Source organism: Rattus norvegicus, chromosome 7 (genome assembly GCF_021556685.1).
Source record: "Rattus norvegicus strain SHRSP/BbbUtx chromosome 7, alternate assembly SHRSP_T2T, whole genome shotgun sequence".
Classification (NCBI taxonomy): Eukaryota; Metazoa; Chordata; class Mammalia; order Rodentia; family Muridae; genus Rattus; species Rattus norvegicus.
This window is the reverse complement of record NC_141540.1, coordinates 100,545,115-100,558,286: the sequence shown is the minus strand read 5'-3', so window position 1 is coordinate 100,558,286 and position 13,172 is coordinate 100,545,115. Positions and strand designations below refer to the sequence as shown.

The 13,172-nt window shown below is 44.6% G+C and overlaps 1 long non-coding RNA gene and 1 pseudogene across 19 annotated transcripts in view; one reads left to right on the top strand and one right to left on the bottom strand.

Moving 5' to 3' along the window:
- Window positions 1-86: 86 nt before the first annotated feature.
- Window positions 87-13,172, top strand: part of LOC134479916 (uncharacterized) — a 61,776-nt gene continuing 48,690 nt past the window's right edge. For 10 of the 19 annotated variants that reach the window (XR_015625595.1, XR_015625598.1, XR_015625596.1 and 7 more), the window contains exons 1-3: window positions 282-465; window positions 1,054-1,133; window positions 2,432-2,489. This is a non-coding gene — a long non-coding RNA (uncharacterized LOC134479916). Of the gene's footprint in view, window positions 135-281; window positions 466-1,053; window positions 1,134-2,431; window positions 2,490-11,940; window positions 12,027-13,172 lie in introns of those variants that run through there. The other 9 variants (XR_015625586.1, XR_015625590.1, XR_015625585.1 and 6 more) reach the window with 6 other exon arrangements.
- On the bottom strand, window positions 2,730-5,421 carry Znf572 (zinc finger protein 572; annotated as a pseudogene).

The following is a 13,172-nucleotide window of genomic DNA, read 5'->3' as shown; positions in this document are numbered from 1 at the left end:
TCCCTCGCCGCTCCGAGCCAATGAGAGCGCGCACCGCGCGGTAGGCTGAGATGGCGCTATAGAACGTTTGTCCAATGGTAGGCGGCGTATTCCGCGCGGCGCCAGTCGCAGAGGCGCTAGGGCGATGTTGCGTGGTGAGGGGCGGGTGCGTGGGGTGGGCGCCGGTCGGGTGGGCGGATGGGGCGGTGCCCGCTCGGAGCGGCCGCCGCGGGGTACTCACGTCCCACCTGCGGAAGGTGGGGCTAGCTCTGGAGGAGTTCCTTGGTGGCCTTGAGGACCTCAGACTTAACCCGGCCGCTGGAGCCATCCCGGCGGACTGGAAGTGCACGGGCTAGGAGAGCAAGAAGGACGTGACAGGCGGGCGAACCTGACGTAATTAGTGAACGAGGGCTAAAGAAAAAGAAGTCAGTAGGTGGAGATGGGGCACACCTTTAGTCCCAGAACTCGGGAGGCAGAAAGATCTCTGTGAGTTTGAGGCCAGCTTGGTCTGCACAGTGTGTTCCAGACCAGTCAATGTTACATAGTGATATCTTTCTCGGGTTTAAAAAAAAAGGGGGGGGGGAGAGAAAGGAAAAAAAATGTCGTAATCAACAGCAATCCTGAAACTGTTCAGTAAGATCCTTTTATGTTTTAAGCACCATGCCAGAGCTTTGCAAACATTTTATTTAACCCTTACAGCAACCTTCCAAGAACGGCATTACCCTTGCGTTAAGTAGCACTTTATCTGCCATAGTTCATGAGACTGACTCATCATTTTATACTACCCGCAGCTACTATCTTGTAGTCGAGTTTCAGCCTCAAAAGTACCATTTAATGATCAAGCTTTCATCGAATTCTTAGTTATCTGTAGTTAAGGTCTCACCCTAAACACTTCTCAAGTATCTCTTAGCTTCCGCGATCTTTTAGTCATACAAAAAGGTACAGTTGTTTAACCAGTTTATCCTTTTTTAATGAAAGATGTAAATCTCCTGTAACTGTTACCACCAACCTTTTGCAGCAGGCACAGCCAACCCTATCCAGCTGTGCATTTCTTTTCTTCCTTTCTTTTTTAAGATTTATTATTATTTTGTCAACATGTATGTCTGCACTACGAAAGAGGACACTGGATCCCATGAAGCTGCAGTAATAGACAGGTGAGTGGTAGGACTTGAACTAGAGACTTCTGATAGAGCAGCCATTGCTCTTAACAGCTTGGCCATCTCTCTGGCCCTAGCTCCACATTCCTAATGAATGACTTACTTACCATGTTCTTCCTGAAATATATTCTCAATCCAACTGTAAGCTGAAATTCTAGGCAATTTAAAGGAGTCTAGGCAATTTAAAGGAGTCTCAGTGAGCATCTTTGGGCACTAGTGGGAGAAAATAAGATGTGTAACACTTCTAAAAAGCAGCATTTGCACAGAACATAGGATGAGATCTTGCTTGTCAGTTCCATAAGCCAAGCTTACAAAGAGGCAAACTAAAGCTGTCAGTCCTGAAGCTAAGGAATCGTGTCCGAAGGTAAAACACAGAATTAATTCAGGGAAAAGACTGTGTCCACATTTAAAAATAGACTTCAGGATCCTTCCCCATTATTCTGATTTTGGCCAAGACAGTGAGACCATTACTAGATAAACCACTTGATCAGATATAGACTAAAACATAACAGTCATTGATTGAGTGTCAACCTCTTGGCTCAGTGCTTTAAAACTCTATCCCACTTCCACAATATTATAATTCTTTTGGAAACACAAACCACCAGGCCATAGTCACAGTATAGGAAGTATCTATAAGCCTGTCAGGAGCGATGCTATAGAAAGAACTTTAGTGACACAATAGCCACGAGTCACATGCTGCTCTTCAGGACCCAACAAGGAGCTGGAGCAACAGAGGGAATGGGTCTGAAGTTTCATCCGCCTGAATCAGTATTCAATTGGCATGTATGTTTTGAGTCTGTAGTACCAGCACTACAGTTCTAGATGCTACAAAAGTTTTAGTGAATGAAATGTTTAAAATGAATCTTCTATGCTTTCCCTAGGCAAACCCACAAAGCCAGTAAGGATCTATCTCCATTTGTTAAGACAAAATACAGTAATTCAGTCACAACCACAATTCCCAGTTTTCATGTCTTTTTGATTAGTCATATGAGTACTCTATATTTGCCTTTGAAGCTATTCTTCACTTTAAGTTCATTTTTATATTTTACCTGGCTTTGATTTTTTTTTTTTAATTTATCTATTGTGTATATACAGTGTTCTACCTGCATGTACATTATATACCAGAAGAGGGCACCATATCTCATTATAGATAGTTAATGAGCCACCATGTGGTTGCTAAGAATTGAACTCAGGACCTCTGGGAGAGCAACCAGTGTGCTTAACCACTGAGCCACCTCCAGCCTCTTGAATTTTTTTTTTAATGGTAATAGTGTCTCCCTTTCCTTCAACCTTAGTGGTGTCCCTCCCTGATGATTGCATGCCAAGATGATCTGGTCTTCCCATCCGTTGTTGGTAAGTTGACTTTCTACATCTTTTGGCCAACACCACAAAGATACTTACTTCAGAGGGCAGTGAGCATAGAGCACCTCAATTCTAACAGTCTAATAAGGAAAAAGAAAAAAAAAAAAAAAAAAAGAAACCCCAGCAGACTCTGAGACTCGAGAAGAATTTAAGGCTGAAAATGAACGGATCAGAACCATTTCTCCCAAAACAGATTTTTTGTTTGTTTGCTTGTTTCTTGGGTTTGTTTGTCTAGTTGGTTGGTTGGTTTTTGGTAGTGGTGGTGGAGGGGTGGGCTGTCCACTCATGAAGGCTGAAGACCTTGATGTGTATTTTGAGATGCTGACTGAGGTAAGCATTTCTGCTGAAGCATTTCTCCAAGTCTGCACATTGGTAAGGTTTCTCTCCTCCGTGAGTTCTCTAACGCCTGATCAGATTGAACCTTTGACTGAAGGGCTCGCCACAATCGAGACACTTATAAGGCTTCTCTCCTGTGCATGTCCTCTGATGAGTCACCAGGGTGGAGTTCTGACTGAACATTTTCCAGCCTGTTAAAGGTTTTTCTCTAGTGTGTATTTTCTGGTGTCTAAGAAGGTGGGAGCTAAGGCCAAAAGTCTTTCCACATTCCCAGCACCTGTATGCTTTCTGTCTTGACTGGACTCTGAACTCGTCTGTCACACTGCAGCTCCATATTTCCAGAGAATTTGTTGACCCTCATGTATCTTCTGGTGGTTAAAAGGTTTGAACCTTGACTTTTAGTCTTTCCACACACGCAACAGCAATGGGGCTTTCTCTTGCTTTGTCCTCCGACACTTTGTTAAGGTAGAATTGCAACCAAAGCCTTTTCCTCACCAAAGACACTTGGAGGGCTCCTCACCTGTGTGCATTCGCTGCTGGCCAATCAGTCTGGAATTCTGACTGAAGCTCTTCCCATATTCTGGGCACCTGTGGGGTTTTTCTGCAGTGTGAGTCTGCCTGTGTTCTACTAGAACATGGCTGTGACTGAAGCCTTTCCCACAAACAGGACGTTCGTGTGGCCTCTCACCAGTGTGTAATGTGATGCCAAATAAGGCAGAAGCTGCTGCCTAAACCCTTTCCAGTCAGGACACTTATAAGGCCTCTCTCCTGTGTAAGTTCTCTTGTGAACCATAAGGGGGAAATATTGCTGAAGCTTTTCCCTCACTCGCCACACAAGACGGACTTCTCCCCTGCGCGTGTTTTCAAATGCTGAACCAGGTGGGAACTGTTAGAACAGCCTTTCCCACGTCTAGAACATTTATATGATTTTTCTCCTGAGTGTGTCCCCTGGTGTGTATGGAGACGAGAAGCTTTCCCAGCATTTAGAACATTCAGGGGGCTTCTCTCTAAAGACGAATTCCACTGGGCAGAGGTGTTGATATGATCTTCAGAACCCCATCCTCCTTGGCGAGGTCCCCCCTCCTTTCTCTATAGTGTCCTCCTGTTTCTCTGATTGGTCATCATTCTCATAAGAATCATGACAACAGACCTCTTCTCCATGAGACTATACCAGATGCATGCTTCTGTTCGTCGTGCTTAGAATTCTGTGGCCCTCATCTTTTAGACCATTTTAGAGCCTTCTCTTGAAGTTTATCAGCCTTAGGTGTACTGCTTTGAACAGTCCCTAAGTTATCCCTATTTTCATCTCCTGCAAGAATTAAAAAAAAAAAATCTAACCATAGTCCTTTATCTTGCCTGACAAATTCTGAACTGAAGTGCGAGAGTAACAGTGGAAACCCTCATAATGCATTATTAGAAAATCAGTGTATGGGTTGGGGATTTAGCTCAGTGGTAGAGCGCTTGCCTAGGAAGCGCAAGACCTTGGGTTCGGTCCCCAGCTCCGAAAAAAAGAAAAGAAAAAAAAAAAAGAAAGAAAGAAAGAAAGTCAGTGTCTGTGTGTGCTTGGAGGTGCCTTCCCTTTGGTTTCTGCTGCTATTTTAAACACCACGACCAAAAGCAACTCGAGGAGGAAAGAGTTTCTTTCATCTTATATCACAGGTAACTGTCCATTGCTAAAGGAAGTCAAGGCAGGGTCTCCAAAGGGGAACTGAGAAACCGTGGCGGGGGGGGGGGGGGGAGGAGGGTGCTGTTTACTACATTGTTCCCCATAGCTTGCTTAGCCTGCTTTTAATATCATCCAAGACTATCTGCCCAGGGTGCCACTGCCACAACAGGCTTGACCCTCCCACATAAATCACTAGTTAAGAAAATGCCCCACAGGCCAATTTGATAGACGTTTTCTCAATTGAGGGTCTCTCTTCTCAAACAACTCTAGCTTCTGTCAAATTGACTAATAAAAACTAACCAGGATGGTCATTCTTACTCCTGTGTTTGCTCAGTCTTATTTTCACTTCATATGACAGTCTACTTAGGTCCCTTTTTACCTTGTAAACCTCAAATAAAGCTTAGAACATTTATTTTTAGGTTGGTATTGCCCTTGGGATTTGCATAATCGAAAACTCAGTTTGTATGGTGGATTAGAACAAAATCCACTAATGAACACTCAGAATTAAAAGTAAGACTAGTTTTAAAACATTTCTGTAGGGGCTGGAGAGATGGCTCAGTGGTTAAAAGAGCATACTGTTTTTTGGTTTTTTTAAATAATTATTTATTTTATGTATATGAGTACATTGTAGCTGTCCTCAGACACACCAGAAGGGGGCATCGGATCCCATTACAGATGGTTGTGAGCCACCATGAGATTGCTGGGGATTGAACTCAGAACCTCTGGAAGAGCAGGCAGTGCTCTTAACCACTGAGCCATCTCTCCAGCCACCTTGAACACTGTCTTTTCCACATAGTATCTAGCACATTTTACAACAAGTTCCTCAGGCTTCAGATCATCTTGACCTGTAATCATGCCTTTTAACCTCTCCCACTTGGTGAAATTCGAGTCGGAAACCAAAAGCTCTGATCCTTGCTCCATCCCAGTGACCTCACCAGACTAAGGATGAATGGTCCTATGGGAAACAACCGTGGTCACGGGGAGCCGTATTTGTTAAGTTTATTCTCTTAGTTCCCTTCCCAGCCATCACGGCAAAATGATGGAAATGAGAAACATGGTCATCAGAAGTCTCTTCAGGAAGTCTTATCCTAGATGCAAATGTTCAGAATTAAGTTGGTTTCCTATTCTTAAACAACAATGAGATCTATCCTTGTTTTATGTGTGTTAGTGTTTTGCCTGCATGTATGTCTGTGTGGTACCATGGAGGGCAGAAGAGAGTATTAGATCCCTTGAACTGGAGTTGTCAATGTAGCGAGTCACCTTGTGGGTGTGTGAGGTCCGAGTTGAACCTCTTCCAGGATCTCTCGAATGAGACTCACAGAGACAGTGATTGATGCAATAGCAAGAGGAGTTTAGTTCCAACATGTCAGGGTCCTCCCACTTCAAGGGGAGCCGACCCCGAGCAGACTCTGACAGGGAGTTATATACCTTGCAAACAATTGGGGCAGAATTCAAACAATTGGTAACTAGGCAGGGTATTATTGATGGAGCAAAGTGACCTCCAAGCTGACTCGTGATCAGTGGACCATTCTGGATTTCCCAGGGGTACAGTTGGGAGTCAAGGGGAGGTCAGTTGGGAGTCACAGGTAGCTTTGTTTGACAGTTTGGTTTGCAGTTGCTCCGGGAACTAACTACTCCGTGGAAGGGAGGGGTCTTTGTGCTTGGAGATTTGTAGTGGAACTTTCCCACTGCCCTTAGATTGGCCCCAACTCTGGCTCCTTCAGGTGCTGGGAACTGAACCTGCATTCCCTAGAGGAACAGCCAGTGCTCTGCACTGCTAATCCATCTCTCCAGGTCCACAACTAAATACGTTTATTTTTTTACCTAATGTGTGATGATAATTGAGTTACTATTTATTATCATTATCTCTGTACTAAAGCCTGAGGATCAGGTTTCAAGGATAGAGTGAACACTAATAATGTCCCCTTGCGGCTTGGAAGCCCTCTTAATTGAAGACGACATCGTGCTTTTTTAAGCAAAGCAGAATAATAAAACATAAAGGCATCACGGAATCCACATGCAAGTGCAGAAAGCAGCTATAGGTAGAGGATCTTATTTAGGGTCTGAAGGGTCAGTTGGTTGTTAACAGGAAAAAAGCTTTTGACAGAAAAAAAAAGTCACTTTCAAAAAGAACACTTATATAATCCACAACAATTCCTAAATACAAAAGAGGACAGCCTTCCGTCCTGCCCCATTGCTCCTAGATTCTACATTATGCATGTCAGCTTAAACTATCTCTGGAGCTAACGACCTGATCATCCAGTGTCATGTGGACACAATCCATATCAGCATATGACAAAAGCATGAATGGGGGACAAAGAATCCTGAAAGGATAGACAAAGGCATTCATTTACAATGTTAATTCTTGCCCCTACTGCTGCTTATACAAACCAAGCAATAAATCACTTCTTCCAAGTTCTCTGATCAGCCTAAGGTGAATAAACAATAGTATTTTTATCTATGCTATCTTTCTTAAGGAGTGATTTTACAAGTGTGCCCTAGGAATTAAGGAATTTCCCAAGGCCACACAACCAGAAAGTGGTAGCACAGGTGTGAGTCTCAAGCTGATTGGATGCTGCCTTTCACACCACGTATTACAGCACACCAAAACAGGAAGTAGCACTGAGTATTAATTTCCAAGTGCAAATGATCCTCTGACTCCCTGCATCAACTGTATTTTTATTTCCAAACCTTAAGACCCAGTGAGCCAACAGCGATTAAGAACTGGTTTGTTATATGGTCAAAGAGGTGAAATCACATCCACAGAGTTTGACAAGAACCAAAAAGAAACCTGGATGCAGACAAAACAGGGCTGGAGAGATGGCTCAGCAGTTAAGAGCACAGGCTGCTCTTCCAAGGAATTCCCGGTTAATTCCTAGCACCCACTCACTTAGTGGCAAACAGTTGATGTAACTCCAGTTTCAGGGGATCCCATGCCTTCATCTAGCTTCCGTGGGCACCAGTCATGCACACACTTGGCACACATATATGCAACCAAAACATACACGAAAAATAATTTTTAGAAAGTCCCCAACACACAGAAAGTGGACAGTTAGTACCTATGTAACTGTCTCTAAAATGCTATTCTATCTCAGTTATGTATTTCTGTTTTGCTACCAGTCTGTGTAAGATTCACATTTCACCACTTTCCCTAACATACTATTAAATTCAGTAGTAAAAGAGCCGGGGAGAACACGGCTCGCAAAGCAGGTACATTCAGGCCATCCCGTGGCGATGAATGACGGTCCGGCCGCGCTTGTCAGGAACCTTCCCAGCGCCTGGGAGCTAATATATAGCAAGGCTCCGGGGAGGCAGGTGGGGGCCGCCAGGGAACAGGTCGGGCCAGACCGCGGAGGTGCTGCGCCTGCGCCGCAGCTGCAGAACCCGGTGCTGCAGTGCCTCCTTTCCCCAGTAAGAGCTCACTGTTGGGGTCGCTGCACGGTGGATCCCTACGCCCCAAGTCTCTGCAGTCGTCTTCAAAAAAGGAACTCGCCGCTTTAGGCCCCAACAACTTAGGGTCCTACACCCCCCAAGCAAGAGGGGAAGTTTTCACCACACCCCTACCTAAGACTCACTTTGTCCAAACCTCTCTAGGAAACTGAGATAGATGGGCAAGTCTCGTTCATCTTAACCCTTAGAGGCCCGGAGAATTTCTTTGTTTGATTAATCTTGATCCACTTTCCTCTCACAGCTCAGGTGCCTCAGGATAGGACCTGACTGGAGACTAGATTTCTAACCCATCAAGGCGTTGCCACATTTGCCGTCACAACCACCATAAAAATAACAAATAAAAAAATCAAACAATTAAGCTTCTACGGCCCTGATCCCATTGCTAAGAGCAAAGGTATGTTTTTCCAGTCTGAAGCAGTCTGCAAGCCAAGGAGGGGGTCTCACCAGAGAAAGCAGCCCTTGGACATCTGACCTTCAGGAAAATGAAAAAGAAATTTTGTCATAGAGCCCAAACAGTACATGGTATTTTGTTGCAACAGAGGGAACAGACTTGTAGACTTGAGAAAACTTAAGGCGTCTTTCCCAGACTCCCTGAAACTGCAGTAGCACTGGCAACAGCTCTAAGAGAGATTTCTGGAAGCTTGGCTCATGATCTATTTCTTGGCCCCTTCCAAAGACTCTAAAGCCCATTTAATGCACATCCCGAGTTGTGTTTTATTTAAAAAAAAAAAAAAAGCACCAAGGATATGTTTGATAGAAGCTCAGTCAGTGAGATGGGAGGGATGTCGTGACGTGCCCATGCGGAGTGTGGCGGCATCCCTTCCTCCTGAGGTACCAGCCATTCGATGGGTATAGTTAAAGTAGAGTTTATTTAGGGCACGGGAAAGGGAGCTGAGAAAGGCGACAGAGAAAGCCAGAGAGAAAGGGGGGAGGGGGCAGAGAAGAGGAAAGGAGAGGCGGGCCTCTATTTAACACACGGATAGAGACGGGGAGGGGAATGAGGAGAGATGGAGAAAGGTATCAGGGAGAGAAGAGAGTCAGAGAGAATATGAGAGTAAGGAGGGGCCAAACAACCCCCTTTACAGGAAACCAGGCCTACCTGGCTGTTGCCAGGTATCTGATGGGCGGAGCCTGGAAGGAATGCCAACACCCATCCCCCCAAAACTCGCAAAAGCAAAAATACTCACGCCCTCAAAACAAACAAACAAACAAACAAACAAAAACCTTAGTCCTAGGGCAGCTCTGATGAGTTCTAGGCCCAGTTGAACCTGACTAGTGCAAAAGCTAATAGGTATTGATAAGAAGGCTGCAGAACTGGGTGCAAGAACCAATTTTGTAGCTGGGCAGAGATGGTCCACACCTTAGTCCCAGCACTCAGCAGGCAGAGGCTGGCATATCTCTGAATTTAAGGCCAATCTGGTTTACAGATCGAGTTACACAGAGGAGCCCTATCTCAAAACAAACAACAAAAAGAAAGAAAAAAGTATATTTAAAAATAAAAAAAAAGGTTGGTTGTGGGTAAAAATGTCTGAAGTGATACAGACCTTTGGTCTGCTGGCAGACAAAACTTTAACTTGAGTATGGCTGTGTGGCACGTTAAAGGAGGCCAGGACTGGCACGTGACGCTACTGCTTTGATTTAATAGTGAGAGCATGAAAAACCTTGCAGGGACCCCTGGGGTTCTGGGCTAGCTCCTTAAGAGGTGTACAATGTGGGTTTTCAAGGTTACGTTCATGGCATTCTTGGATGTGCCTGCCAGTTCCCAAGAGACGGATGCACTCCTTCAGACAGTGAAGGGTCCAGGCCTCTGTGTTTCTCTGTATGTTTCCTTAGTAGTCAAGGAAGCATGGAAGCTTGACAGGACATTAATTAGACATTAATCCTGTGCACCCTGTATAGTCTATGAACATTATTGTATCCTGGCAACCGCAACTGCGTTAATCCTGGCAACTGGCACTACATTCTGTTTCTGATAAAGGTAAAAAGTCTGACTGCTTTCAATAAAATTGTCCAGCCTCAGTTTTCCTGTGGCCCCTCCAACCATCCTGACTTAATTCCTCAAGGACATATCAGGCAACCTTGACCTGGTGAGGAAACACAGGTGCTTATAAAACCTGTTACTGGAAATTTCAGAAAGGTTTCTTTATTACATAAGGTCAGGAGTTTAATAATGCTGTCATCTGTGGAAAATAAGAATGAATTGGATTATCTTGGTCAGGGATTATTAACTTTGCTATGCAAAGGGCCAGATGGTATATACCATATTTAATGCTTGGGCCACTGGCTTCCCATCACACCCATTCAGCTGTGCCATAGCAGCAAGAGAAGGGCAATGGAAGCCATGGAACTGGAGCAAGCATACACAGACGTGTCACAGTGAAACCTACCCACCCAACTTCATGGTCTTTCTCTCTTTTTTTAAGATTAATAAATTTTTAAGATTAATAATTTTTACTAATTAATAAATAATAAATTTTAAGATTTATTTATTTTATATGAGTACACTGAAGCTGTCTTCAGACACACCAGAAGAAGGCATCGGATCCCATTACAGATGGTTGTGAACCACCATGTGGTTGCTGGGAATTGAACTCAGGACCTCTGGAAGAGCAGTCAGTGCTCTTAACTGCTTAGCCATCTCTCCAGTGCTCCCCTCCCCCCCCATATTCTCATTTTTGCTCGTTCTCTCTCTCTCTCTCCCTCTCTCTCTCTCTCTCTCCTTCTCTCTCTCTCTCTCTCTCTCTCTCTCTCTCTCTCTCTCTCTCTCCCCCCTCCTCCTCCTTCTTCCTCTCTCTCTCCCTCTCTCCCCCCCCTCTCTCTCTCCCTGAATCTAATTTGTTCCATCCAAATATTCTTAGACTTGCAGCCTGCTCTGAAGCATGTGTCTGCCTACCAGGAGTCACAACCTTAACCAAATCTGACACTCCCTCTCCTAGCAGCTCTCAGTGACCAGTATTTCCTCAGATATGGGTGGGATTTTGGGCTCATCTTTCCCAAACCCTTGCTGGTATTTTGTCTGGCTTGAGCTTCTCCAGGGTCTTGATATGCTGTTACGACGTCTAGATGTTCATAGGTGTGCCTGCCCTGTGTTCTTTCTCTTTTTAATTTATTTTTATTTCGTGTGTATAGCGTTTTGCCTGCATTGTATGTTTGCCTGTGTGCCGCGTGCATGCAGTGGCTGCAGAGGCCAGAAGAGGGCAATGGATGCCATGGAACTGGAGTTGCACAGGCTGATTCTAGGTTCTAGAAACTGAACCCCGGTCCTCTGCAAAAGCAGCCCGTGCTCTTAACTGTTCATCCATAGCTCCTGGTACCTGTATTCCTTTTTGTTTCATTTTTACTTATTGGGTGTATGTCTGTGTAAGCAAGTGGGTACACATGTCATGTCATGCATGTGGAAGCCCGAGGAAAGCTTTGGGAGTTGGTTCTTTCCTTTGCCATGTAAATCCTTCAGACCAAACTCTGTTCTTCAGGCTGTATGTCGGGGAGAGCTTTAGCTCGGTGGAAACTCCTCAGTTTTGTATCTTCTGTGCCTGTAAACTCCGAAGATACCTAAAAACTGAAAAAAAAAAAGTGATCAGTGAGAATGGAAGATGTCAGAAAAGAGGTATTAGGCAGGATCAATAGGATCAAAGCACATTATACACGTATGAGAATCATATGAAGAAGCCACAGTGAAACTTCTTGGGTACACTTAATATATTCCAATGTAAATTTTTTTCTAAACCTTGTTGGGAAAACATTTGAGAAACCAGCTGAGCATATCTGATACGGATATAAGACAGGAATCAAAATTACCAGCTCTGTCAGATAAAACCAGATCATAGAGATGATAGCCCACTTGCTATGATTATTTACATGAGTTTGCAGACCTTACAACCAAGGAGGAAAGCACCGTGAGCAAACACTGGGTGGTTGGGAAGAGTGTGGAGAAAGGGGAGTAGAGCCGGCTCCCACTTGCGGCCTATCTATCATTTCTGCCCACTTCAGTTTTCAGGTGCACTATGTCTTTGGACCATCTCCATGAGTAAGGAATGAGGACGCTGGGAATATAGTGAAGACCAAGAGACTTCCCGGTATTTCTCGGAAATCCCTAGTGTTTTATGAGTGTTTTTTCCTTGGGACTCATGAACAAATGTATTCAATCCAGAAAAGGCACCAATGATGGATAGTGTAATAATTTCAACAAAGTCCACTTGGTGAACCAAAGTGTTGATTGGGATTACTTACAGAGCACGGGTGAAGAGTTATTTACAGATGCATAGATGACTCAATCTGCATCGTCTGAAAGCTCTCCCCAGTAGGTGACAACTCACAAAAGCTACTCTCCTGCTGCCCCCCCCCCCACCAGGTTCCCTGTGCAACGTGCAGGCAGATTGCTGATTGGCCAGTCAGGGTTCTCCTCTGCTCAGGAGTTCTTACTACTCCTGTCACCTAGGGGAGAGAGCTTCTGAATCCATGTCAGGATCTTCCAGGTGTTGTTGCTTACAGAACAAATACTCCAACTTGGAGAAAATAACTACAAGCAACAGGCATCAAGGACTAAGGAACAAAGGCTTTCCTATGTATCTATAGTCCTCCTGAGACAGCGCTCCATGAGCCAAGTATCTGCTACCTAGGGTCTTAGTCAGGGTCCTATTACTGTGAAGAGACATCCTGACCAGGGCAGCTCTTATCAAGGAAAACATTTAATTGGGGCTGGCTTATAGATTCAGAAGTTCAGTTCATTATCATCATGGCTACAAGTGTGGCAGCATACAGAAAGACATGGTGATGGAGAGGAGCTGAGAGATCTCCATCCAGATCAGCAGGCCGCAGAAAAAGAGAACACCATGGGCCTGGCTTGAGCATCTGAAACGTTAAAGCCCACCCTTAGTGACATACTTCCTCCAATAAGGCCACACCCACTCTAAAAAGGCTGTGCTTCCTAATGGTGCCTCTGGAGGTTCAAACCAGCACAGTTTGCCTCTAAACACAAGAATCTCCTAGTCTTACCTTCAATTCACTTATTCAGTGACTATTTCCTGTTAACTGTGTTAATACCTGCACCAAACAAACTGTTCATACATATTGTTCTGGTTCCTGACAGCTGACACAGAGCACCAGGAGAGTAAGCTCTTCCTCTTCCTGGTCCTCACACGCAGTGAGAACAGCTGGAACTGCTAATCTAGGTCTTCAGGGATTTCCTTTCAGCTGCAGGTTACTATCTGACTTGCAAGAAT